The sequence below is a fragment of the Tympanuchus pallidicinctus genome, unplaced genomic scaffold, assembly GCF_026119805.1.
Source record: "Tympanuchus pallidicinctus isolate F22 unplaced genomic scaffold, pur_lepc_1.0 scaffold143, whole genome shotgun sequence".
In the NCBI taxonomy this organism is placed as follows: domain Eukaryota; kingdom Metazoa; phylum Chordata; class Aves; order Galliformes; family Phasianidae; genus Tympanuchus; species Tympanuchus pallidicinctus.
The window spans coordinates 35,590-60,481 of NW_026294663.1; the positions used below are offsets into that span (position 1 = coordinate 35,590).

At 31.3% G+C, this 24,892-nt stretch overlaps 2 long non-coding RNA genes across 25 annotated transcripts in view; both read right to left on the reverse strand.

Moving 5' to 3' along the window:
* LOC128076603 (uncharacterized) overlaps nucleotides 1–24,892 on the reverse strand; it is a 67,634-nt gene that overhangs the window by 33,701 nt on the left and 9,041 nt on the right. For 22 of the 24 annotated variants that reach the window (XR_008204480.1, XR_008204464.1, XR_008204466.1 and 19 more), the window contains 3 exons: nucleotides 23,786–23,867; nucleotides 21,804–21,855; nucleotides 17,217–17,246 (listed from right to left, as the gene is read on the reverse strand). This is a non-coding gene — a long non-coding RNA (uncharacterized LOC128076603). Of the gene's footprint in view, nucleotides 1–17,216; nucleotides 17,247–21,803; nucleotides 21,927–23,785; nucleotides 23,868–24,719; nucleotides 24,772–24,892 lie in introns of all 24 variants that reach the window. The other 2 variants (XR_008204476.1, XR_008204481.1) reach the window with 2 other exon arrangements.
* Nucleotides 4,244–6,996, reverse strand: LOC128076604 (uncharacterized). Its single transcript, XR_008204484.1, has 3 exons — nucleotides 6,957–6,996; nucleotides 5,519–5,559; nucleotides 4,244–4,288 (listed from the first exon to the last, which is right to left on the reverse strand). It is a non-coding gene; the product is annotated as an uncharacterized LOC128076604 (long non-coding RNA).

Sequence of the window (24,892 nt, forward strand, 5' to 3'; positions counted from 1 at the left end):
CATAGAAATCCTTGTTTTTCACCTGAAATATCGCTTATTTTCCTAGAAAAACCTGTTTTTCACGTTAAATATCGCTTATTTTCATAGAAATCCCTGTTTTTAACCTGAAATATCGCTTATTTTCATAGAAATCCCTGTTTTTCCCCTGAAATATCGCTTATTTTCATAGAAATCCCTGTTTTTCAACTGAAATATCGCTTTTTTTCCAAGAAATCCCTGTTTTTCCCCTTAAATATCGCTTACTTTCATAGAAATCCCTGTTTTTCACCTGAAATATCGCTTATTTTCATAGAAATCCCTGTTTTTCACCTGAAATATCGCTTATTTTCATAGAAATCCCTGTTTTTCCCCATAAATATCGCTTATTTTCATAGAAATCCCTGTTTTTAACCACTAAATATCGCTTATTTTCCTTGAAAAACCTGTTTTTCCCCTGAAATATGGCTTATTTTCCTAGAAATCCCTGTTTTTCACCTGAAATATGGCTTATTTTCATAAAAATCCCTGTTTTTCCCCTTAAATATGGCTTATTTTCATAAAAATCCCTGTTTTTCCCCTGAAATATTGCTTATTTTCATAGAAATCCTTGTTTTTCCCATTAAATATCGCTTATTTTCATAGAAATCCCTGTTTTTCCCCTGAAATATCACTTATTTTCATAGAAATCCCTGTTTTTCACCTGAAATATCGCTTATTTTCATAGAAATCCCTATTTTTCCCCTGAAATATCACTTATTTTCATAGAAATCCCTGTTTTTAACCTGAAATATCGCTTATTTTCCTAGAAATCCCTGTTTTTCACCTGAAATATCGCTTATTTTCATAGAAATCCCTGTTTTTCACCTGAAATATCGCTTATTTTCATAAAAATCCCTGTTGTTCAACTGAAATATCGCTTATTTTCATAGAAATCCCTGTTTTTCCCCTGAAATATCGCTTATTTTCATAGAAATCCCTGTTTTTAACCCTTAAATATCGCTGATTTTCATAGAAATCCCTGTTTTTCCCCTGAAATATCACTTATTTTCGTAGAAATCCCTGTTTTTCACCTGAAATATCGCTTATTTTCATAGAAATCCCTGTTTTTCACCTTAAATATCACTTATTTTCGTAGATATCCCTGTTTTTAACCCTTAAATATCGCTTATTTTCATAGAAATCCGTTTTTTCCATTCAATATCGCTTATTTTCATAGAAATCCCTGTTTTTCCCCTGAAATATCGCTTATTTTCCTAGAAATCCCTGTTTTTAACCTGAAATATCGATTATTTTCCTAGAAATCCCTGTATTTCCCCGAAAATATCGCTTATTTTCATAGAAATCCTTGTTTTTCACCTGAAATATCGCTTATTTTCATAGAAATCCCTGTTTTTCCCCTGAAATATCGCTTATTTTCATAGAAATCCCTGTTTTTCCCCTGAAATATCGCTTATTTTCATAGAAATCCCTGTTTTTCACCTTAAATATCACTTATTTTCCTAGAAATCCCTGTATTTCCCCGAAAATATCGCTTATTTTCATAGAAATCCCTGTTTTTCCCCTGAAATATCGCTTATTTTCATAGAAATCCCTGTTTTTCCCCTTAAATATCACTTATTTTCATAGAAATCCCTGTTTTTCCCCTGAAATATCGCTTATTTTCATAGAAATCCCTGTTTTTCACGTTAAATATCGCTTATTTTCATAGAAATCCCTGTTTTTCCCCTTAAATATCGCTGATTTTCATAGAAATCCCTGTTTTTCCCCTGAAATATCGCTTATTTTCATAGAAATCCCTGTTTTTCCCCTGAAATATCGCTTATTTTCATAGAAATCCCTGTTTTTAACCTGAAATATCGCTTATTTTCATAGAAATCCCTGTTTTTCCCCTGAAATATCACTTATTTTCATAGAAATCCCTGTTTTTCCCCTGAAATATCGCTTATTTTCCTAGTAATCCCTGTTTTTCAAGAGAAATATCGCTTATTTTCATAGAAATCCCTGTTTTTCACCTTAAATATCGCTTATTTTAATAGAAATCCCAGTTGTTCAACAGAAATATCGCTTATTTTCCTAGAAATCCCTGTTTTTCCCCTTAAATATCGCTTATTTTCATAAAAATCCCTGTTGTTCAACTGAAATATCGCTTATTTTCATAGAAATCCCTGTTTTTCCCCTGAAATATCGCTTATTTTAATAGAAATCCCTGTTTTTCCCCTGAAATATCGCTTATTTTCATAAAAATCCCTGTTGTTCCCCATAAATATCGCTTATTTTCATAGAAATCCCTGTTTTTCCCCTTAAATATCACTTATTTTCATAGAATTCCCTGTTTTTCCCCTTAAATATAGCTTATTTTCATAGAAATCCCTGTTTTTCCCCTGAAATATCGCTTATTTTCATAGAAATCCCTGTTTTTACCTGAAATATCGCTTATTTTCATAGAAATCCTTGTTTTTCACCTGAAATATCGCTTATTTTCCTAGAAAAACCTGTTTTTCCCCTGAAATATCGCTTATTTTCATAGAAATCCCTGTTTTTAACCTGAAATATCGCTTATTTTCATAGAAATCCCTGTTTTTCCCCTGAAATATCGCTTATTTTCATAGAAATCCCTGTTTTTCAACTGAAATATCGCTTTTTTTCCAAGAAATCCCTGTTTTTCCCCTTAAATATCGCTTACTTTCATAGAAATCCCTGTTTTTCACCTGAAATATCGCTTATTTTCATAGAAATCCCTGTTTTTCACCTGAAATATCGCTTATTTTCATAGAAATCCCTGTTTTTCCCCTGAAATATCGATTATTTTCATAGAAATCCCTGTTTTTCACCTGAAATATCGCTTATTTTCATAGAAATCCCTGTTTTTCCCCTTAAATATCACTTATTTTCATAGAAATCCCTGTTTTTCCCCTGAAATATCGCTTATTTTCATAGAAATCCCTGTTTTTCACCTGAAATATCGCTTATTTAAATAGAAATCCCTGTTTTTCCCCTGAAATATCGCTTATTTTCATAGAAATCCCTGTTTTTCCCCTGAAATATCGCTTATTTTCATAGAAATCCCTGTTTTTCCCCTGAAATATCGCTTATTTTCCTAGAAATCCCTGTTTTTAACCTGAAATATCGATTATTTTCCTAGAAATCCCTGTATTTCCCCGAAAATATCGCTTATTTTCATAGAAATCCTTGTTTTTCACCTGAAATATCGCTTATTTTCATAGAAATCCCTGTTTTTCCCCTGAAATATCGCTTATTTTCATAGAAATCCCTGTTTTTCCCCTGAAATATCGCTTATTTTCATAGAAATCCCTGTTTTTCACCTGAAATATCACTTATTTTCCTAGAAATCCCTGTATTTCCCCGAAAATATCGCTTATTTTCATAGAAATCCCTGTTTTTCCCCTGAAATATCGCTTATTTTCATAGAAATCCCTGTTTTTCCCCTTAAATATCACTTATTTTCATAGAAATCCCTGTTTTTCCCCTGAAATATCGCTTATTTTCATAGAAATCCCTGTTTTTCACGTTAAATATCGCTTATTTTCATAGAAATCCCTGTTTTTCCCCTTAAATATCGCTGATTTTCATAGAAATCCCTGTTTTTCCCCTGAAATATCGCTTATTTTCATAGAAATCCCTGTTTTTCCCCTGAAATATCGCTTATTTTCCTAGTAATCCCTGTTTTTCAAGAGAAATATCGCTTATTTTCATAGAAATCCCTGTTTTTCACCTTAAATATCGCTTATTTTAATAGAAATCCCAGTTGTTCAACAGAAATATCGCTTATTTTCCTAGAAATCCCTGTTTTTCCCCTTAAATATCGCTTATTTTCATAAAAATCCCTGTTGTTCAACTGAAATATCGCTTATTTTCATAGAAATCCCTGTTTTTCCCCTGAAATATCGCTTATTTTAATAGAAATCCCTGTTTTTCCCCTGAAATATCGCTTATTTTCATAAAAATCCCTGTTGTTCCCCATAAATATCGCTTATTTTCATAGAAATCCCTGTTTTTCCCCTTAAATATCACTTATTTTCATAGAATTCCCTGTTTTTCCCCTTAAATATAGCTTATTTTCATAGAAATCCCTGTTTTTCCCCTGAAATATCGCTTATTTTCCTAGAAATCCCTGTTTTTAACCACTAAATATCGCTTATTTTCATAGAAATCCCTGTTTTTAACCACTAAATATCGCTTATTTCCCTAGAAATCCCTGTTGTTCAACTGAAATATCGCTTATTTTCATAGAAATCCTTATTTTTCACCTTAAATATCGCTTATTTTCATAGAAATCCCTGTTTTTCAACTGAAATATCGCTTTTTTTCCAAGAAATCCCTGTTTTTCACCATAAATATCGATTATTTTCATAGAAATCCCTATTTTTAACCTTAAATATCGCTTATTTTCATAAAAATCCCTGTTGTTCCCCTTAAATATCGCTTACTTTCATAGAAATCCCTGTTTTTCCCCTTAAATATGGCTTATTTTCATAGAAATCCCTGTTTTTAACCTGAAATATCGCTTATTTTCATAGAAATTCCTGTTTTTCCCCTTAAATATCGCTTATTTTCATAGAAATCCCTGTTTTTCACCTGAAATATCGCTGATTTTCATAGAAATCCCTGTTTTTCACCTGAAATATCGCTTATTTTAATAGAAATCCCTGTTTTTCCCCTGAAATATCGCTTATTTTCATAGAAATCCCTGTTTTTACCTGAAATATCGCTTATTTTCATAGAAATCCTTGTTTTTCACCTGAAATATCGCTTATTTTCCTAGAAAAACCTGTTTTTCCCCTGAAATATCGCTTATTTTCATAAAAATCCCTGTTTTTCCCCTTAAATATCGCTTATTTTCATAGAAATCCCTGTTTTTAACCTGAAATATCGCTTATTTTCATAGAAATCCCTGTTTTTCCCCTGAAATATCGCTTATTTTCATAGAAATCCCTGTTTTTCAACTGAAATATCGCTTTTTTTTCCAAGAAATCCCTGTTTTTCCCCTTAAATATCGCTTACTTTCATAGAAATCCCTGTTTTTCACCTGAAATATCGCTTATTTTCATAGAAATCCCTGTTTTTCACCTGAAATATCGCTTATTTTCATAGAAATCCCTGTTTTTCCCCTGAAATATCGATTATTTTCATAGAAATCCCTGTTTTTCCCCTGAAATATCGCTTATTTTCATAGAAATCCCTGTTTTTCCCCTTAAATATCACTTATTTTCATAGAAATCCCTGTTTTTCCCCTGAAATATCGCTTATTTTCATAGAAATCCCTGTTTTTCACCTGAAATATCGCTTATTTAAATAGAAATCCCTGTTTTTCCCCTGAAATATCGCTTATTTTCATAGAAATCCCTGTTTTTCCCCTGAAATATCGCTTATTTTCATAGAAATCCCTGTTTTTCACCTGAAATATCGCTTATTTTCATAGAAATCCCTGTTTTTCCCCTGAAATACCGCTTATTTTCATAAAAATCCCTGTTTTTCCCCTTAAATATCGCTTATTTTCATAGAAATTCCTGTTTTTCACCTTAAATATCGCTTATTTTCATAGAAATCCCTGTTTTTCACCTGAAATATCGCTTGTTTTCATAGAAATCCCTGTTTTTCCCCATAAATATCGCTTATTTTCATAGAAATCCCTGTTTTTTAACCTGAAATATCGCTTATTTTCATAGAAATCCCTGTTTTTCACCTGAAATATCGTTTATTTTCATAGAAATCCCTGTTTTTCCCCTGAAATATCGCTTATTTTCATAGAAATCCCTGTTTTTCACCTGAAATATCGCTTATTTACATAGAAATTCCTCTTTTTCACCTTAAATATCGCTTATTTTCATAGAAATCCCTGTTTTTCCCCTGAAATATCGCTTATTTTCATAGAAATCCCTGTTTTTCCCCTTAAATATCACTTATTTTCATAGAAATCCCTGTTTTTAACCACTAAATACCGCTTATTTTCATAGAAATCCCTGTTTTTCACCTGAAATATCGCTTATTTTCATAGAAATCCCTGTTTTTAACCACTAGATATCGCTTATTTTCCTAGAAATCCTTGTTTTTCCCCTGGAATATCGCTTATTTTCATAGAAATCCCTGTTTTTCACCTGAAATATCGCTTATTTTCATAGAAATCCTTGTTTTTCACCTGAAATATCGCTTATTTTCATAGAAATCCCTGTTTTTCCCCTGAAATATCGCTTATTTTCATCGAAATCCCTGTTTTTCACCTGAAATAGCGCTTATTTTCATAAAAATCCCTGTTTTTCACCTGAAATATCGCTTATTTTCATAAAAATCCCTGTTTTTCCCCTTAAATATCGCTTATATTCATAAAAATCCCTGTTTTTCCCCTGAAATATCACTTATTTTCATAGAAATCCCTGTTTTTCCCCTTAAATATCGCTTATTTTCATAGAAATCCCTGTTTTTAACCTGAAATATCGCTTATTTTCATAGAAATCCCTGTTTTTCACCTGAAATATCGCTTATTTTCCTAGTAATCCCTGTTTTTAACCTGAAATATCGCTTGTTTTCCTAGAAATCCCTGTTTTTCACCTGAAATATCGCTTATTTTCATAGAAATCCCTGTTTTTCCCCTGAAATATCGCTTATTTTCATAGAAATCCCTGTTTTTAACCTGAAATATCGCTTATTTTCCTAGAAATCCCTGTTTTTCAACTGAAATATCGCTTTTTTTCCAAGAAATCCCTGTTTTTCACCTGAAATATCGCTTATTTTCATAGAAATCCCTGTTTTTAACCTGAAATATCGCTTATTTTCCTAGAAATCCCTGTTTTTCACCTGAAATATCGCTTATTTTCATAGAAATCCCTGTTTTTCCCCTGAAATATTGCTTATTTTCATAGAAATCCCTGTTTTTCCCCTTAAATATCGCTTATTTTCATAGAAATCCCTGTTGTTCAACTGAAATATCGCTTATTTTCATAGAAATCCCTATTTTTCACCTTAAATATCGCTTATTTTCATAGAAATCCCTGTTTTTCAACTGAAATATCGCTTTTTTTCCAAGAAATCCCTGTTTTTCCCCTTAAATATCGCTCACTTTCATAGAAATCCCTGTTTTTCACCTGAAATATCGCTTATTTTCATAGAAATCCCTGTTTTTCCCCTGAAATATCGATTATTTTCATAGAAATCCCTGTTTATAACCTGAAATATCGCTTATTTTCATAGAAATCCCTGTTTTTCCCCTGAAATATCACTTATTTTCATAGAAATCCCTGTTTTTCCCCTGAAATATCACTTATTTTCATAGAAATCCCTGTTTTTCCCCTGAAATATCGCTTATTTTCACAGAAATCCGTGTTTTTCCCCTGAAATATGGCTTATTTTCACAGAAATCCCTGTTTTTCCCCATAAATATCGCTTATTTTCATAGAAATCCCTGTTTTTCCCCTGAAATATCGCTTATTTTCATAGAAATCCCTGTTTTTAACCACTAAATATCGCTTATTTTCACCGAAATCCCTGTTTTTCACCTGAAATATCGCTTATTTTCATAGAAATCCCTGTTTTTCCACTTAAATATCGCTTATTTTCCTAGAAATCCCTGTTTTTCACCTGAAATATGGCTTATTTTCATAGAAATCCCTGTTTTTCCCCTGAAATATCGCTTATTTTCATAGAAATCCCTGTTTTTCCCCTGAAATATCACTTATTTTCATAGAAATCCCTGTTTTTCACCTGAAATATTGCTTATTTTCATAGAAATCCCTGCTTTTCCCCTTAAATATCGCTTATTTTCATAGAAATCCCTGTTTTTCACCTGAAATATCGCTTATTTTCATAGAAATCCCTGTTTTTCACCTTAAATATCACTTATTTTCATAGATATCCCTGTTTTTAACCCTTAAATATCAAGTATTTTCATAAAAATCCCTGTTGTTCAACTGAAATATCGCTTATTTTCATAGAAATCCCTGTTTTTAACCACTAAATATCGCTTATTTTCATAGAAATCCCTATTTTTAACCTGAAATATCGCTTATTTTCATAAAAATCCCTGTTTTTCCCCTTAAATATCGCTTATTTTCATAGAAATCCCTGTTTTTCCCCTGAAATATCACTTATTTTCATAGAAATCCCTGTTTTTCCCCTGAAATATCGCTTATTTTCATAGAAATCCCTGTTTTTCCCCTGAAATATCACTTATTTTCATAGAAATCCCTATTGTTCAACTGAAATATTGCTTATTTTCATAGAAATCCCTGCTTTTCCCCTTAAGTATCGCTTATTTTCATAGAAATCCCTGTTTTTCACCTGAAATATCGCTTATTTTAATAGAAATCCCTGTTTTTCACCTGAAATATCGCTTATTTTCATAGAAATCCCTGTTTTTCCCCTGAAATATCGATTATTTTCATAGAAATCCCTGTTTTTCACCTGAAATATCACTTATTTTCATAGAAATCCCTGTTTTTCCCCTAAAATATCGCTTATTTTCATAGAAATCCCTCTTTTTAACCCTTAAATATCGCGTATTTTCATTAAAATCCCTGTTTTTCACCTGAAATATCACTTATTTTCCTAGAAATCCCTGTATTTCCCCGAAAATATCGCTTATTTTCATAGAAATCCCTGTTTTTAACCTTAAATATCGCTTATTTTCATAGAAATCCCTGTTTTTCCCCATAAATATCACTTATTTTCATAGAAATCCCTGTTTTTCCCCTGAAATATCGCTTATTTTCATAGAAATCCCTGTTTTTCCCCATAAATATCGCTTATTTTCATAGAAATCCCTGTTTTTCCCCTTAAATATCAATTATTTTCATAGAAATCCCTGTTTTTCACGTTAAATATCGCTTATTTTCATAGAAATCCCTGTTTTAACCTTAAATATCGCTTATTTTCATAGAAATCCCTGTTTTTCCCCTGAAATATCACTTATTTTCATAGAAATCCCTATTGTTCAACTGAAATATTGCTTATTTTCATAGAAATCCCTGCTTTTCCCCTTAAATATCGCTTATTTTCATAGAAATCCCTGTTTTTCACCTGAAATATCGCTTATTTTAATAGAAATCCCTGTTTTTAACCTGAAATATCGCTTATTTTCATAGAAATCCCTGTTTTTCCCCATAAATATCGCTTATTTTCATAGAAATCCCTGTTTTTCCCCTTAAATATCGCTTATTTTCATAGAAATCCCTGTTTTTAACCACTAAATATCGCTTATTTTCATAGAAATCCCTGTTTTTAACCAATAAATATCGCTTATTTTCCTAAAAAAACCTGTTTTTCCCCTGAAATATGGCTTATTTTCATAAAAATCCCTGTTTTTCCCCTTAAATATCGCTTATTTTCATAGAAATCCCTGTTTTTCCCCTGAAATATCGCTTATTTTCATAGAAATCCTTGTTTTTCCCCTTAAATATCGCTTATTTTCATAGAAATCCCTGTTTTTCACCTGAAATATCGCTTATTTTCATAGAAATCCCTGTTTTTAACCTGAAATATCGCTTATTTTCCTAGAAATCCCTGTTTTTCACCTGAAATATCGCTTATTTTCATAGAAATCCCTGTTTTTAATCTGAAATATCGCTTATTTTCATAAAAATCCCTGTTTTTCAACTGAAATATTGCTTATTTTCATAGAAATCCCTGTTTTTCCCCTTAAATATCACTTATTTTCATAGAAATCCCTGTTTTTAACCTGAAATATCGCTTATTTTCATAGAAATCCCTGTTTTTCCCCGAAAATATCGCTTATTTTCATAGAAATCCCTGTTTTTAACCACTAAATATCGCTTATTTTCCTAGAAAAACCTGTTTTTCCCCTGAAATATGGCTTATTTTCCTAGAAATCCCTGTTTTTCACCTGAAATATGGCTTATTTTCATAAAAATCCCTGTTTTTCCCCTTAAATATGGCTTATTTTCATAAAAATCCCTGTTTTTCCCCTTAAATATCGCTTATTTTCATAGAAATCCCTGTTTTTCCCATTAAATATCGCTTATTTTCATAGAAATCCCTGTTTTTCCCCTGAAATATCACTTATTTTCATAGAAATCCCTGTTTTTCACCTGAAATATCGCTTATTTTCATAGAAATCCCTGTTTTTCCCCTGAAATATCGCTTATTTTCATAGAAATCCCTGTTTTTAACCTGAAATATCGCTTATTTTCCTAGAAATCCCTGTTTTTCACCTGAAATATCGCTTATTTTCCTAGAAATCCCTGTTTTTCACCTGAAATATCGCTTATTTTCATAGAAATCCCTGTTGTTCAACTGAAATATCGCTTATTTTCCTAGAAATCCCTGTTTTTCCCCTGAAATATGGCTTATTTTCATAGAAATCCCTGTTTTTCACCTGAAATATCGCTTATTTTAATAGAAATCCCTGTTTTTCCCCTTAAATATCGCTTATTTTCGTAGAAATCCCTGTTTTTCACCTGAAATATCGCTTATTTTCATAGAAATCCCTGTTTTTCACCTTAAATATCACTTATTTTCATAGATATCCCTGTTTTTAACCCTTAAATATCGCTTATTTTCATAGAAATCCGTTTTTTCCATTCAATATCGCTTATTTTCATAGAAATCCCTGTTTTTCACCTGAAATATCGCTTATTTTCATAGAAATCCCTGTTTTTCACCTGAAATATCGCTTATTTTCATAGAAATCCCTCTTTTTAACCCTTAAATATCACGTATTTTCATTAAAATCCCTGTTGTTCAACTGAATATCGCTTATTTTCCTAGAAATCCCTATTTTTATCCTGAAATATCCCTTATTTTCATAGAAATCCCTGTTTTTCACCTGAAATATCGTTTATTTTCCTAGAAATCCCTGTTTTTAACCTGAAATATCGATTATTTTCCTAGAAATCCCTGTATTTCCCCGAAAATATCGCTTATTTTCATAGAAATCCTTGTTTTTCACCTGAAATATCGCTTATTTTCATAGAAATCCCTGTTTTTCCCCTGAAATATCGCTTATTTTCATAGAAATCCCTGTTTTTCCCCTGAAATATCGCTTATTTTCATAGAAATCCCTGTTTTTCACCTGAAATATCACTTATTTTCCTAGAAATCCCTGTTTTTCCCCTGAAATATCGCTTATTTTCATAGAAATCCCTGTTTTTCCCCTTAAATATCGCTTGTTTTCATAGAAATCCCTTTTTTTAACCTGAAATATCGCTTATTTTCATAGAAATCCCTGTTTTTAACCTGAAATATCGCTTATTTTCATAAAAATCCCTGTTTTTCCCCTTAAATATCGCTTATTTACATAGAAATCCCTGTTTTTCCCCTTAAATATCGCTTCTTTTCATAGAAATCCCTGTTTTTCCCCTGAAATATCGCTTATTTTCCTAGAAATCCCTGTTTTTCCCCTTAAATATCGCTTATTTTCATAGAAATCCCTGTTTTTAACCACTAAATATCGCTTATTTTCCTAGAAAAACCTGTTTTTCCCCTGAAATATCGCTTATTTTCATAGAAATCCCTGTTTTTCCCCTGAAATATCACTTATTTTCATAGAAATCCCTGTTTTTCCCCTGAAATATTGCTTATTTTCCTAGTAATCCCTGTTTTTCAAGAGAAATATCGCTTATTTTCATAGAAATCCCTGTTTTTAACCTTAAATATCGCTTATTTTAATAGAAATCCCAGTTGTTCAACAGAAATATCGCTTATTTTCCTAGAAATCCCTGTTTTTCCCCTGAAATATCGCTTATTTTCATAAAAATCCCTGTTGTTCAACTGAAATATCGCTTATTTTCATAGAAATCCCTGTTTTTCCCCTGAAATATCGCTTATTTTAATAGAAATCCCTGTTTTTCCCCTGAAATATCGCTTATTTTCATAAAAATCCCTGTTGTTCCCCATAAATATCGCTTATTTTCATAGAAATCCCTGTTTTTCCCCTTAAATATCGCTTATTTTCATAGAATTCCCTGTTTTTCCCCTTAAATATAGCTTATTTTCATAGAAATCCCTGTTTTTCCCCTTAAATATAGCTTATTTTCCTAGAAATCCCTGTTTTTAACCACTAAATATCGCTTATTTTCATAGAAATCCCTGTTTTTAACCACTAAATATCGCTTATTTCCCTAGAAATCCCTGTTTTTCCCCTGAAATATCGCTTATTTTCATAGAAATCCCTGTTTTTCCCCTTAAATATCACTTATTTTCATAGAAATCCCTGTTTTTCCCCTGAAATATCGCTTATTTTCATAGAAATCCCTGTTTTTCCCCATAAATATCGCTTATTTTAATAGAAATCCCTGTTTTTCCCCATAAATATCGCTTATTTTCATAGAAATCCCTGTTTTTCCCCATATCGCTTATTTTCATAGAAATCCCTGTTTTTCCCCTGAAATATCGCTTATTTTCATAGAAATCCCTGTTTTTCCCCTGAAATATCGCTTATTTTCATAAAAATCCCTGTTTTTCCCCTTAAATATCGCTTATTTTCATAGAAATCCCTGTTTTTAACCTGAAATATCGCTTATTTTCATAGAAATCCCTGTTTTTCACCTGAAATATCGCTTATTTTCCTAGAAAAACCTGTTTTTCCCCTGAAATATCGCTTATTTTCATAGAAATCCCTGTTTTTCCCCTGAAATATCGCTTATTTTCCTAGAAAAACCTGTTTTTCCCCTGAAATATCGCTTATTTTCATAAAAATCCCTGTTTTTAACCTGAAATATCGCTTGTTTTCATAGAAATCCCTGTTTTTAACCTGAAATATCGCTTATTTTCATAGAAATCCCTGTTTTTCCCCTGAAATATCGCTTATTTTCATAGAAATCCCTGTTTTTCCCCTGAAATATCGCTTATTTTCATAGAAATCCCTGTTTTTCCCCTGAAATATCACTTATTTTCATAGAAATCCCTATTGTTCAACTGAAATATTGCTTATTTTCATAGAAATCCCTGCTTTTCCCCTTAAGTATTGCTTATTTTCATAGAAATCCCTGTTTTTCACCTGAAATATCGCTTATTTTAATAGAAATCCCTGTTTTTCACCTGAAATATCGCTTATTTTCATAGAAATCCCTGTTTTTCCCCATAAATATCGCTTATTTTCATAGAAATCCCTGTTTTTAACCACTAAATATCGCTTATTTTCATAGAAATCCCTATTTTTAACCTGAAATATCGCTTATTTTCATAAAAATCCCTGTTTTTCCCCTTAAATATCACTTATTTTCATAGAAATCCCTGTTTTTCCCCTGAAATATCGCTTATTTTCATAAAAATCCCTGTTTTTCCCCTTAAATATCGCTTATTTTCATAGAAATCCCTGTTTTTCCCCTGAAATATCACTTATTTTCATAGAAATCCCTGTTTTTCAACTGAAATATCGCTTATTTTCATAGAAATCCCTGTTTTTCCCCTGAAATATCACTTATTTTCATAGAAATCCCTATTGTTCAACTGAAATATTGCTTATTTTCATAGAAATCCCTGCTTTTCCCCTTAAGTATCGCTTATTTTCATAGAAATCCCTGTTTTTCACCTGAAATATCGCTTATTTTAATAGAAATCCCTGTTTTTCACCTGAAATATCGCTTATTTTCATAAAAATCCCTGTTTTTCCCCTGAAATATCGATTATTTTCATAGAAATCCCTGTTTTTCACCTGAAATATCACTTATTTTCATAGAAATCCCTGTTTTTCCCCTGAAATATCGCTTATTTTCATAGAAATCCCTCTTTTTAACCCTTAAATATCGCGTATTTTCATTAAAATCCCTGTTTTTCACCTGAAATATCACTTATTTTCCTAGAAATCCCTGTATTTCCCCGAAAATATCGCTTATTTTCATAGAAATCCCTGTTTTTAACCTTAAATATCGCTTATTTTCATAGAAATCCCTGTTTTTCCCCATAAATATCACTTATTTTCATAGAAATCCCTGTTTTTCCCCTGAAATATCGCTTATTTTCATAGAAATCCCTGTTTTTCCCCATAAATATCGCTTATTTTCATAGAAATCCCTGTTTTTCCCCTTAAATATCAATTATTTTCATAGAAATCCCTGTTTTTCACGTTAAATATCGCTTATTTTCATAGAAATCCCTGTTTTAACCTTAAATATCGCTTATTTTCATAGAAATCCCTGTTTTTCCCCTGAAATATCACTTATTTTCATAGAAATCCCTATTGTTCAACTGAAATATTGCTTATTTTCATAGAAATCCCTGCTTTTCCCCTTAAATATCGCTTATTTTCATAGAAATCCCTGTTTTTCACCTGAAATATCGCTTATTTTAATAGAAATCCCTGTTTTTAACCTGAAATATCGCTTATTTTCATAGAAATCCCTGTTTTTCCCCATAAATATCGCTTATTTTCATAGAAATCCCTGTTTTTCCCCTTAAATATCGCTTATTTTCATAGAAATCCCTGTTTTTAACCACTAAATATCGCTTATTTTCATAGAAATCCCTGTTTTTAACCAATAAATATCGCTTATTTTCCTAAAAAAACCTGTTTTTCCCCTGAAATATGGCTTATTTTCCTAGAAATCCCTGTTTTTCCCCTTAAATATCGCTTATTTTCATAAAAATCCCTGTTTTTAACCCTTAAATATCGCTTATTTTCATAGAAATCCCTGTTTTTCCCCTGAAATATCGCTTATTTTCATAGAAATCCTTGTTTTTCCCCTTAAATATCGCTTATTTTCATAGAAATCCCTGTTTTTCACCTGAAATATCGCTTATTTTCATAGAAATCCCTGTTTTTAACCTGAAATATCGCTTATTTTCCTAGAAATCCCTGTTTTTCACCTGAAATATCGCTTATTTTCATAGAAATCCCTGTTTTTAATCTGAAATATCGCTTATTTTCATAAAAATCCCTGTTTTTCAACTGAAATATTGCTTATTTTCATAGAAATCCCTGTTTTTCCCCTTAAATATCACTTATTTTCATAGAAATCCCTGTTTTTAACCTGAAATATCGCTTATTTTCATAGAAATCCCTGTTTTTCCCCGAAAATATCGCTTATTTTCATAGAAATCCCTGTTTTTAACCACTAAATATCGCTTATTTTCCTAGAAAAACCTGTTTTTCCCCTGAAATATGGCTTATTTTCCTAGAAATCCCTGTTTTTCACCTGAAATATGGCTTATTTTCATAAAAATCCCTGTTTTTCCCCTTAAATATGGCTTATTTTCATAAAAATCCCTGTTTTTCCCCTTAAATATGGCTTATTTTCATAGAAATCCCTGTTTTTCCCATTAAATATCGCTTATTTTCATAGAAATCCCTGTTTTTCCCCTGAAATATCACTTATTTTCATAGAAATCCCTGTTTTTCACCTGAAATATCGCTTATTTTCATAGAAATCCCTGTTTTTCCCCTGAAATATCACTTATTTTCATAGAAATCCCTGTTTTTAACCTGAAATATCGCTTATTTTCCTAGAAATCCCTGTTTTTAACCTGAAATATCGCTTATTTTCATAGAAATCCCTGTTTTTCACCTGAAATATCGCTTATTTTCATAGAAATCCCTGTTGTTCAACTGAAATATCGCTTATTTTCATAGAAATCCCTGTTTTTCCCCTGAAATATGGCTTATTTTCATAGAAATCCCTGTTTTTCACCTGAAATATCGCTTATTTTCGTAGAAATCCCTGTTTTTCCCCTGAAATATCGCTTATTTTCATAGAAATCCCTGTTTTTCACCTTAAATATCACTTATTTTCATAGATATCCCTGTTTTTAACCCTTAAATATCGCTTATTTTCATAGAAATCCGTTTTTTCCATTCAATATCGCTTATTTTCATAGAAATCCCTGTTTTTCACCTGAAATATCGCTTATTTTCATAGAAATCCCTGTTTTTCACCTGAAATATCGCTTATTTTCATAGAAATCCCTCTTTTTAACCCTTAAATATCACGTATTTTCATTAAAATCCCTGTTCTTCAACTGAAATATCGCTTATTTTCCTAGAAATCCCTATTTTTATCCTGAAATATCCCTTATTTTCATAGAAATCCCTGTTTTTCACCTGAAATATCGTTTATTTTCCTAGAAATCCCTGTTTTTAACCTGAAATATCGATTATTTTCCTAGAAATCCCTGTATTTCCCCGAAAATATCGCTTATTTTCATAGAAATCCTTGTTTTTCACCTGAAATATCGCTTATTTTCATAGAAATCCCTGTTTTTCCCCTGAAATATCGCTTATTTTCATAGAAATCCCTGTTTTTCCCCTGAAATATCGCTTATTTTCATAGAAATCCCTGTTTTTCACCTGAAATATCACTTATTTTCCTAGAAATCCCTGTATTTCCCCGAAAATATCGCTTATTTTCATAGAAATCCCTGTTTTTCCCCTGAAATATCGCTTATTTTCATAGAAATCCCTGTTTTTCCCCTTAAATATCCCTTATTTTCATAGAAATCCCTGTTTTTCCCCTGAAACATCGCTTATTTTCATAGAAATCCCTGTTTTTCCCCATAAATATCGCTCATTTTCATAGAAATCCCTGTTTTTCCCCTTAAATATCGCTGATTTTCATAAAAATCCCTGTTTTTCCCCTTAAATATCACTTATTTTCATAGAAATCCCTGTTTTTCCCCTGAAATATCGCTTATTTTCATAAAAATCCCTGTTGTTCCCCATAAATATCGCTTATTTTCATAGAAATCCCTGTTTTTCCCCTGAAATATCACTTATTTTCATAGAAATCCCTATTGTTCAACTGAAATATTGCTTATTTTCATAGAAATCCCTGCTTTTCCCCTTAAGTATCGCTTATTTTCCTAGAAAAACCTGTTTTTCCCCTGAAATATGGCTTATTTTCCTAGAAATCCCAGTTGTTCAACAGAAATATCGCTTATTTTCCTAGAAATCCCTGTTTTTCCCCTTAAATATCGCTTATTTTCATAAAAATCCCTGTTGTTCAACTGAAATATCGCTTATTTTCATAGAAATCCCTGTTTTTCCCCTGAAATATCGCTTATTTTAATAGAAATCCCTGTTTTTCCCCTGAAATATCGCTTATTTTCATAAAAATCCCTGTTTTTCCCCTTAAATATCGCTTATTTTCATAGAAATCCCTGTTTTTCCCCTGAAATATCGCTTATTTTCATAGAAATCCCTCTTTTTAACCCTTAAATATCGCGTATTTTCATTAAAATCCCTGTTTTTCACCTGAAATATCACTTATTTTCCTAGAAATCCCTGTATTTCCCCGAAAATATCGCTTATTTTCATAGAAATCCCTGTTTTTAACATTAAATATCGCTTATTTTCATAGAAATCCCTGTTTTTCCCCATAAATATCACTTATTTTCATAGAAATCCCTGTTTTTCCCCTGAAATATCGCTTATTTTCATAGAAATCCCTGTTTTTCCCCATAAATATCGCTTATTTTCATAGAAATCCCTGTTTTTCCCCTTAAATATCAATTATTTTCATAGAAATCCCTGTTTTTCACGTTAAATATCGCTTATTTTCATAGAAATCCCTGTTTTAACCTTAAATATCGCTTATTTTCATAGAAATCCCTGTTTTTCCCCTGAAATATCACTTATTTTCATAGAAATCCCTATTGTTCAACTGAAATATTGCTTATTTTCATAGAAATCCCTGCTTTTCCCCTTAAATATCGCTTATTTTCATAGAAATCCCTGTTTTTCACCTGAAATATCGCTTATTTTAATAGAAATCCCTGTTTTTCCCCTTAAATATCGCTTATTTTCATAGAAATCCCTGTTTTTCCCCATAAATATCGCTTATTTTCATAGAAATCCCTGTTTTTCCCCTTAAATATCGCTTATTTTCATAGAAATCCCTGTTTTTAACCACTAAATATCGCTTATTTTCATAGAAATCCCTGTTTTTAACCAATAAATATCGCTTATTTTCCTAAAAAAACCTGCTTTTCCCCTGAAATATGGCTTATTTTCCTAGAAATCCCTGTTTTTCACCTGAAATATGGCTTATTTTCATAAAAATCCCTGTTTTTCCCCTTAAATATCGCTTATTTTCATAGAAATCCCTGTTTTTCCCCTGAAATATCGCTTATTTTCATAGAAATCCTTGTTTTTCCCCTTAAATATCGCTTATTTTCATAGAAATCCCTGTTTTTCACCTGAAATATCGCTTATTTTCATAGAAATCCCTGTTTTTCACCTGAAATATCGCTTATTTTCCTAGAAATCCCTGTTTTTCACCTGAAATATCGCTTATTTTCATAGAAATCCCTGTTTTTAACCACTAAATATCGCTTATTTTCATAGAAATCCCTGTTTTTCCCCTTAAATATCACTTATTTTCATAGAAATCCCTGTTTTTAACCTGAAATATCGCTTATTTTCATAGAAATCCCTGTTTTTCCCCGAAAATATCGCTTATTTTAATAGAAATCCCTGTTTTTAACCACTAAATATCGCTTATTTTCCTAGAAAAACCTGTTTTTCCCCTGAAATATGGCTTATTTTCCTAGAAATCCCTGTTTTTCACCTGAAATATGGCTTATTTTCATAAAAATCCCTGTTTTTCCCCTTAAATATGGCTTATTTTCATAAAAATCCCTGTTTTTCCCCTTAAATATGGCTTATTTTCATAGAAATCCCTGTTTTTCCCATTAAATATCGCTTATTTTCATAGAAATCCCTGTTTTTCCCCTGAAATATCACTTATTTTCATAGAAATCCCTGTTTTTCACCTGAAATATCGCTTATTTTCATAGAAATCCCTGTTTTTCCCCTGAAATATCACTTATTTTCATAGAAATCCCTGTTTTTAACCTGAAATATCGCTTATTTTCACAGAAATCCCTGTTTTTCACCTGAAATATCGCTTATTTTCATAGAAATCCCTGTTTTTCACCTGAAATATCGCTTATTTTCATAGAAATCCCTGTTTTTCACCTGAAATATGGCTTATTTTCATAGAAATCCCTGTTTTTCACCTGAAATATCGCTTATTTTAATAGAAATCCCTGTTTTTCCCCTTAAATATCGCTTATTTTCGTAGAAATCCCTGTTTTTCACCTGAAATATCGCTTATTTTCATAGAAATCCCTGTTTTTCACCTGAAATATCACTTATTTTCATAGATATCCCTGTTTTTAACCCTTAAATATCGCTTATTTTCATAGAAATCCGTTTTTTCCATTCAATATCGCTTATTTTCATAGAAATCCCTGTTTTTCACCTGAAATATCGCTTATTTTCATAGAAATCCCTGTTTTTCACCTGAAATATCGCTTATTTTCATAGAAATCCCTCTTTTTAACCCTTAAATATCACGTATTTTCATTAAAATCCCTGTTCTTCAACTGAAATATCGCTTATTTTCCTAGAAATCCCTATTTTTATCCTGAAATATCCCTTATTTTCATAGAAATCCCTGTTTTTCACCTGAAATATCGTTTATTTTCCTAGAAATCCCTGTATTTCCCCGAAAATATCGATTATTTTCATAGAAATCCTTGTTTTTCACCTGAAATATCGCTTATTTTCATAGAAATCCCTGTTTTTCCCCTGAAATATCGCTTATTTTCATAGAAATCCCTGTTTTTCCCCTGAAATATCGCTTATTTTCATAGAAATCCCTGTTTTTCACCTGAAATATCACTTATTTTCCTAGAAATCCCTGTATTTCCCCGAAAATATCGCTTATTTTCATAGAAATCCCTGTTTTTCCCCTGAAATATCGCTTATTTTCATAGAAATCCCTGTTTTTCCCCTTAAATATCCCTTATTTTCATAGAAATCCCTGTTTTTCCCCTGAAACATCGCTTATTTTCATAGAAATCCCTGTTTTTCCCCATAAATATCGCTCATTTTCATAGAAATCCCTGTTTTTCCCCTTAAATATCGCTGATTTTCATAAAAATCCCTGTTTTTCCCCTTAAATATCACTTATTTTCATAGAAATCCCTGTTTTTAACCTGAAATATCGCTTATTTTCATAGAAATCCCTGTTTTTCCCCTGAAATATCGCTTATTTTCATAAAAATCCCTGTTGTTCCCCATAAATATCGCTTATTTTCATAGAAATCCCTGTTTTTCCCCTGAAATATCACTTATTTTCATAGAAATCTATATTGTTCAACTGAAATATTACTTATTTTCATAGAAATCCCTGCTTTTCCCCTTAAGTATCGCTTATTTTCATAGAAATCCCTGTTTTTAACCTTAAATATCGCTTATTTTCATAGAAATCCCAGTTGTTCAACAGAAATATCGCTTATTTTCCTAGAAATCCCTGTTTTTCCCCTTAAATATCGCTTATTTTCATAAAAATCCCTGTTTTTCCCCTGAAATATCGCTTATTTTCATAGCAATCCCTGTTTTTCCCCTTAAATATCGCTTATTTTCATAGAAATCCCTGTTTTTCCCCTGAAACATCGCTTATTTTCATAGAAATCCCTGTTTTTCCCCATAAATATCGCTCATTTTCATAGAAATCCCTGTTTTTCCCCTTAAATATCGCTTATTTTCATAAAAATCCCTGTTTTTCCCCTTAAATATAGCTTATTTTCATAGAAATCCCTGTTTTTCCCCTGAAATATCGCTTATTTTCCTAGAAATCCCTGTTTTTAACCACTAAATATCGCTTATTTTCATAGAAATCCCTGTTTTTAACCACTAAATATCGCTTATTTCCCTAGAAATCCCTGTTTTTCCCCTGAAATATCGCTTATTTTCATAGAAATCCCTGTTTTTCCCCTTAAATATCACTTATTTTCATAGAAATCCCTGTTTTTCCCCTGAAATATCGCTTATTTTCATAGAAATCCCTGTTTTTCCCCATAAATATCGCTTATTTTCATAGAAATCCCTGTTTTTCCCCTGAAATATCGCTTATTTTCATAGAAATCCCTGTTTTTCCCCTGAAATATCGCTTATTTTCATAGAAATCCCTGTTTTTCCCCTGAAATATCGCTTATTTTCATAGAAATCCCTGTTTTTCCCCTGAAATATCGCTTATTTTCATAAAAATCCCTGTTTTTCCCCTTAAATATCGCTTATTTTCATAGAAATCCCTGTTTTTAACCTGAAATATCGCTTATTTTCATAGAAATCCCTGTTTTTCACCTGAAATATCGCTTATTTTCCTAGAAAAACCTGTTTTTCCCCTGAAATATCGCTTATTTTCATAGAAATCCCTGTTTTTCCCCTGAAATATCGCTTATTTTCCTAGAAAAACCTGTTTTTCCCCTGAAATATCGCTTATTTTCATAAAAATCCCTGTTTTTAACCTGAAATATCGCTTGTTTTCATAGAAATCCCTGTTTTTAACCTGAAATATCGCTTATTTTCATAGAAATCCCTGTTTTTCCCCTGAAATATCGCTTATTTTCATAGAAATCCCTGTTTTTCCCCGAAAATATCGCTTATTTTCATAGAAATCCCTGTTTTTCCCCTGAAATATCACTTATTTTCATAGAAATCCCTATTGTTCAACTGAAATATTGCTTATTTTCATAGAAATCCCTGCTTTTCCCCTTAAGTATCGCTTATTTTCATAGAAATCCCTGTTTTTCACCTGAAATATCGCTTATTTTAATAGAAATCCCTGTTTTTCACCTGAAATATCGCTTATTTTCATAGAAATCCCTGTTTTTCCCCATAAATATCGCTTATTTTCATAGAAATCCCTGTTTTTCCCCTTAAATATCGCTTATTTTCCTAGAAATCCCTGTTTTTAACCTGAAATATCGCTTATTTTCATAGAAATCCCTGTTTTTAACCACTAAATATCGCTTATTTTCCTAGAAAAACCTGTTTTTCCCCTGAAATATGGCTTATTTTCCTAGAAATCCCTGTTTTTCACCTGAAATATCGCTTATTTTCCTAGAAAAACCTGTTTTTCCCCTTAAATGTCGCTTATTTTCATAGAAATCCCTGTTTTTCCCCTTAAATATCGCTTATTTTCATAGAAATCCTTGTTTTTCCCATTAAATATCGCTTATTTTCATAGAAATCCCTGTTTTTCCCCTTAAATATCACTTATTTTCATAGAAATCCCTGTTTTTCACCTGAAATATCGCTTATTTTCATAGAAATCCCTGTTTTTCCCCTGAAATATCACTTATTTTCATAAAAATCCCTGTTGTTCAACTGAAATATCGCTTATTTTCCTAGAAATCCCTGTTTTTCACCTGAAATATCGCTTATTTTCATAGAAATCCCTGTTTTTAACCTGAAATATCGCTTATTTTCATAAAAATCCCTGTTGTTCAACAGAAATATCGCTTATTTTCATAGAAATCCCTGTTTTTCCCCTGAAATATCACTTATTTTCATAGAAATCCCTATTGTTCAACTGAAATATTGCTTATTTTCATAGAAATCCCTGCTTTTCCCCTGAAATATCGTTTATTTTCATAGAAATCCCTGTTTTTCCCCATAAATATCGCTTATTTTCATAGAAATCCCTGTTTTTAACCACTAGATATCGCTTATTTTCCTAGAAAAACCTGTTTTTCCCATGAAATATGGCTTATTTTCCTAGAAATCCCTGTTTTTCACCTGAAATATGGCTTATTTTCATAAAAATCCCTGTTTTTCCCCTTAAATATCGCTTATTTTCATAGAAATCCCTGTTTTTCCCCTGAAATATCGCTTATTTTCATAGAAATCCTTGTTTTTCCCATTAAATATCGCTTATTTTCATAGAAATCCCTGTTTTTCCCCATAAATATCGCTTATTTTCATAGAAATCCCTGTTTTTCACCTGAAATATCGCTTATTTTCATAGAAATCCCTGTTTTTCCCCTTAAATATCACTTATTTTCCTAGAAATCCCTGTTTTTAACCTGAAATATCGCTTATTTTCCTAGAAATCCCTATTTTTATCCTGAAATATCCCTTATTTTCATAGAAATCCCTGTTTTTAACCTGAAATATCGCTTATTTTCATAAAAATCCCTGTTGTTCAACTGAAATATCGCTTATTTTCATAGAAATCCCTGTTTTTCCCCTTAAATATCACTTATTTTCATAGAAATCCCTGTTTTTAACCTGAAATATGGCTTATTTTCCTAGAAATCCCTGTTTTTCACCTGAAATATCGCTTATTTTCATAGAAATCCCTGTTTTTCCCCATAAATATCGCTTATTTTCATAGAAATCCCTGTTTTTCACCTGAAATATCGCTTATTTTCCTAGAAAAACCTGTTTTTCCCCTGAAATATCGCTTATTTTCATAAAAATCCCTGTTTTTCACCTGAAATATCGCTTATTTTCATAGAAATCCCTGTTTTTCACCTGAAATATCGCTTATTTTCATAGAAATCCCTGTTTTTAACCTGAAATATCGCTTATTTTCATAGAAATCCCTGTTTTTCCCCTGAAATATCGCTTATTTTCATAGAAATCCCTGTTTTTGCCCTTAAATATCGCTTATTTTCATAGAAATCCCTGTTTTTAACCACTAAATATCGCTTATTTTCATAGAAATCCCTGTTTTTAACCACTAAATATCGCTTATTTTCATAGAAATCCCTGTTTTTCCCCTGAAATATAGCTTATTTTCCTAGAAATCCCTGTTTTTCCCCTGAAATATCGCTTATTTTCATAAAAATCCCTGTTTTTCCCCTTAAATATCGCTTATTTTCGTAGAAATCCCTGTTTTTCCCCTGAAATATCGCTTATTTTCATAGAAATCCCTGTTTTTCCCCTGAAATATCACTTATTTTCATAGAAATCCCTGTTTTTCACCTGAAATATCGCTTATTTTCATAGAAATCCCTGTTTTTCCCCTGAAATATCACTTATTTTCATAGAAATCCCTGTTTTTAACCTGAAATATCGCTTATTTTCCTAGAAATCCCTGTTTTTCACCTGAAATATCGCTTATTTTCATAGAAATCCCTGTTTTTAACCTGAAATATCACTTATTTTCATAGAAATCCCTGTTTTTCCCCTGAAATATCGCTTATTTTCCTAGAAATCCCTGTTTTTCCCCTGATATATCGCTTATTTTCATAGAAAACCCTGTTGTAACCTTAAATATCGCTTATTTTCATAGAAATCCCTGTTTTTCCCCTGAAATATCACTTATTTTCATAGAAATCCCTATTGTTCAACTGAAATATTGCTTATTTTCATAGAAATCCCTGTTTTTCACCTGAAATATCGCTTATTTTCATCGAAATCCCTGTTTTTAACCTGAAATATCGCTTATTTTCATAGAAATCCCTGTTTTTCCCCATAAATATCGCTTATTTTCATAGAAATCCCTGTTTTTCCCCTTAAATATCGCTTATTTTCATAGAAATCCCTGTTTTTAACCACTAAATATCGCTTATTTTCATAGAAATCCCTGTTTTTAACCACTAAATATCGCTTATTTTCCTAAAAAAACCTGTTTTTCCCCTGAAATATGGCTTATTTTCCTAGAAATCCCTGTTTTTCACCTGAAATATCGTTTATTTTCATAAAAATCCCTGTTTTTAAACTGAAATATCGATTATTTTCATAGAAATCCCTGTTTTTCCCCTGAAATATCACTTATTTTCATTGAAATCCCTGTTTTTCACCTGAAATATCGCTTATTTTCATAGAAATCCCTGTTTTTCCCCTGAAATATGGCTTATTTTCCTAGAAATCCCTGTTTTTAACCTGAAATATCGCTTATTTTCATAGAAATCCCTGTTTTTAACCACTAAATATCGCTTATTTTCCTAGAAAAACCTGTTTTTCCCCTGAAATATGGCTTATTTTCCTAGAAATCCCTGTTTTTCACCTGAAATATCGCTTATTTTCCTAGAAAAACCTGTTTTTCCCCTTAAATGTCGCTTATTTTCATAGAAATCCCTGTTTTTCCCCTGAAATATCGCTTATTTTCATAGAAATCCTTGTTTTTCCCATTAAATATCGCTTATTTTCATAGAAATCCCTGTTTTTCCCCTTAAATATCACTTATTTTCATAGAAATCCCTGTTTTTC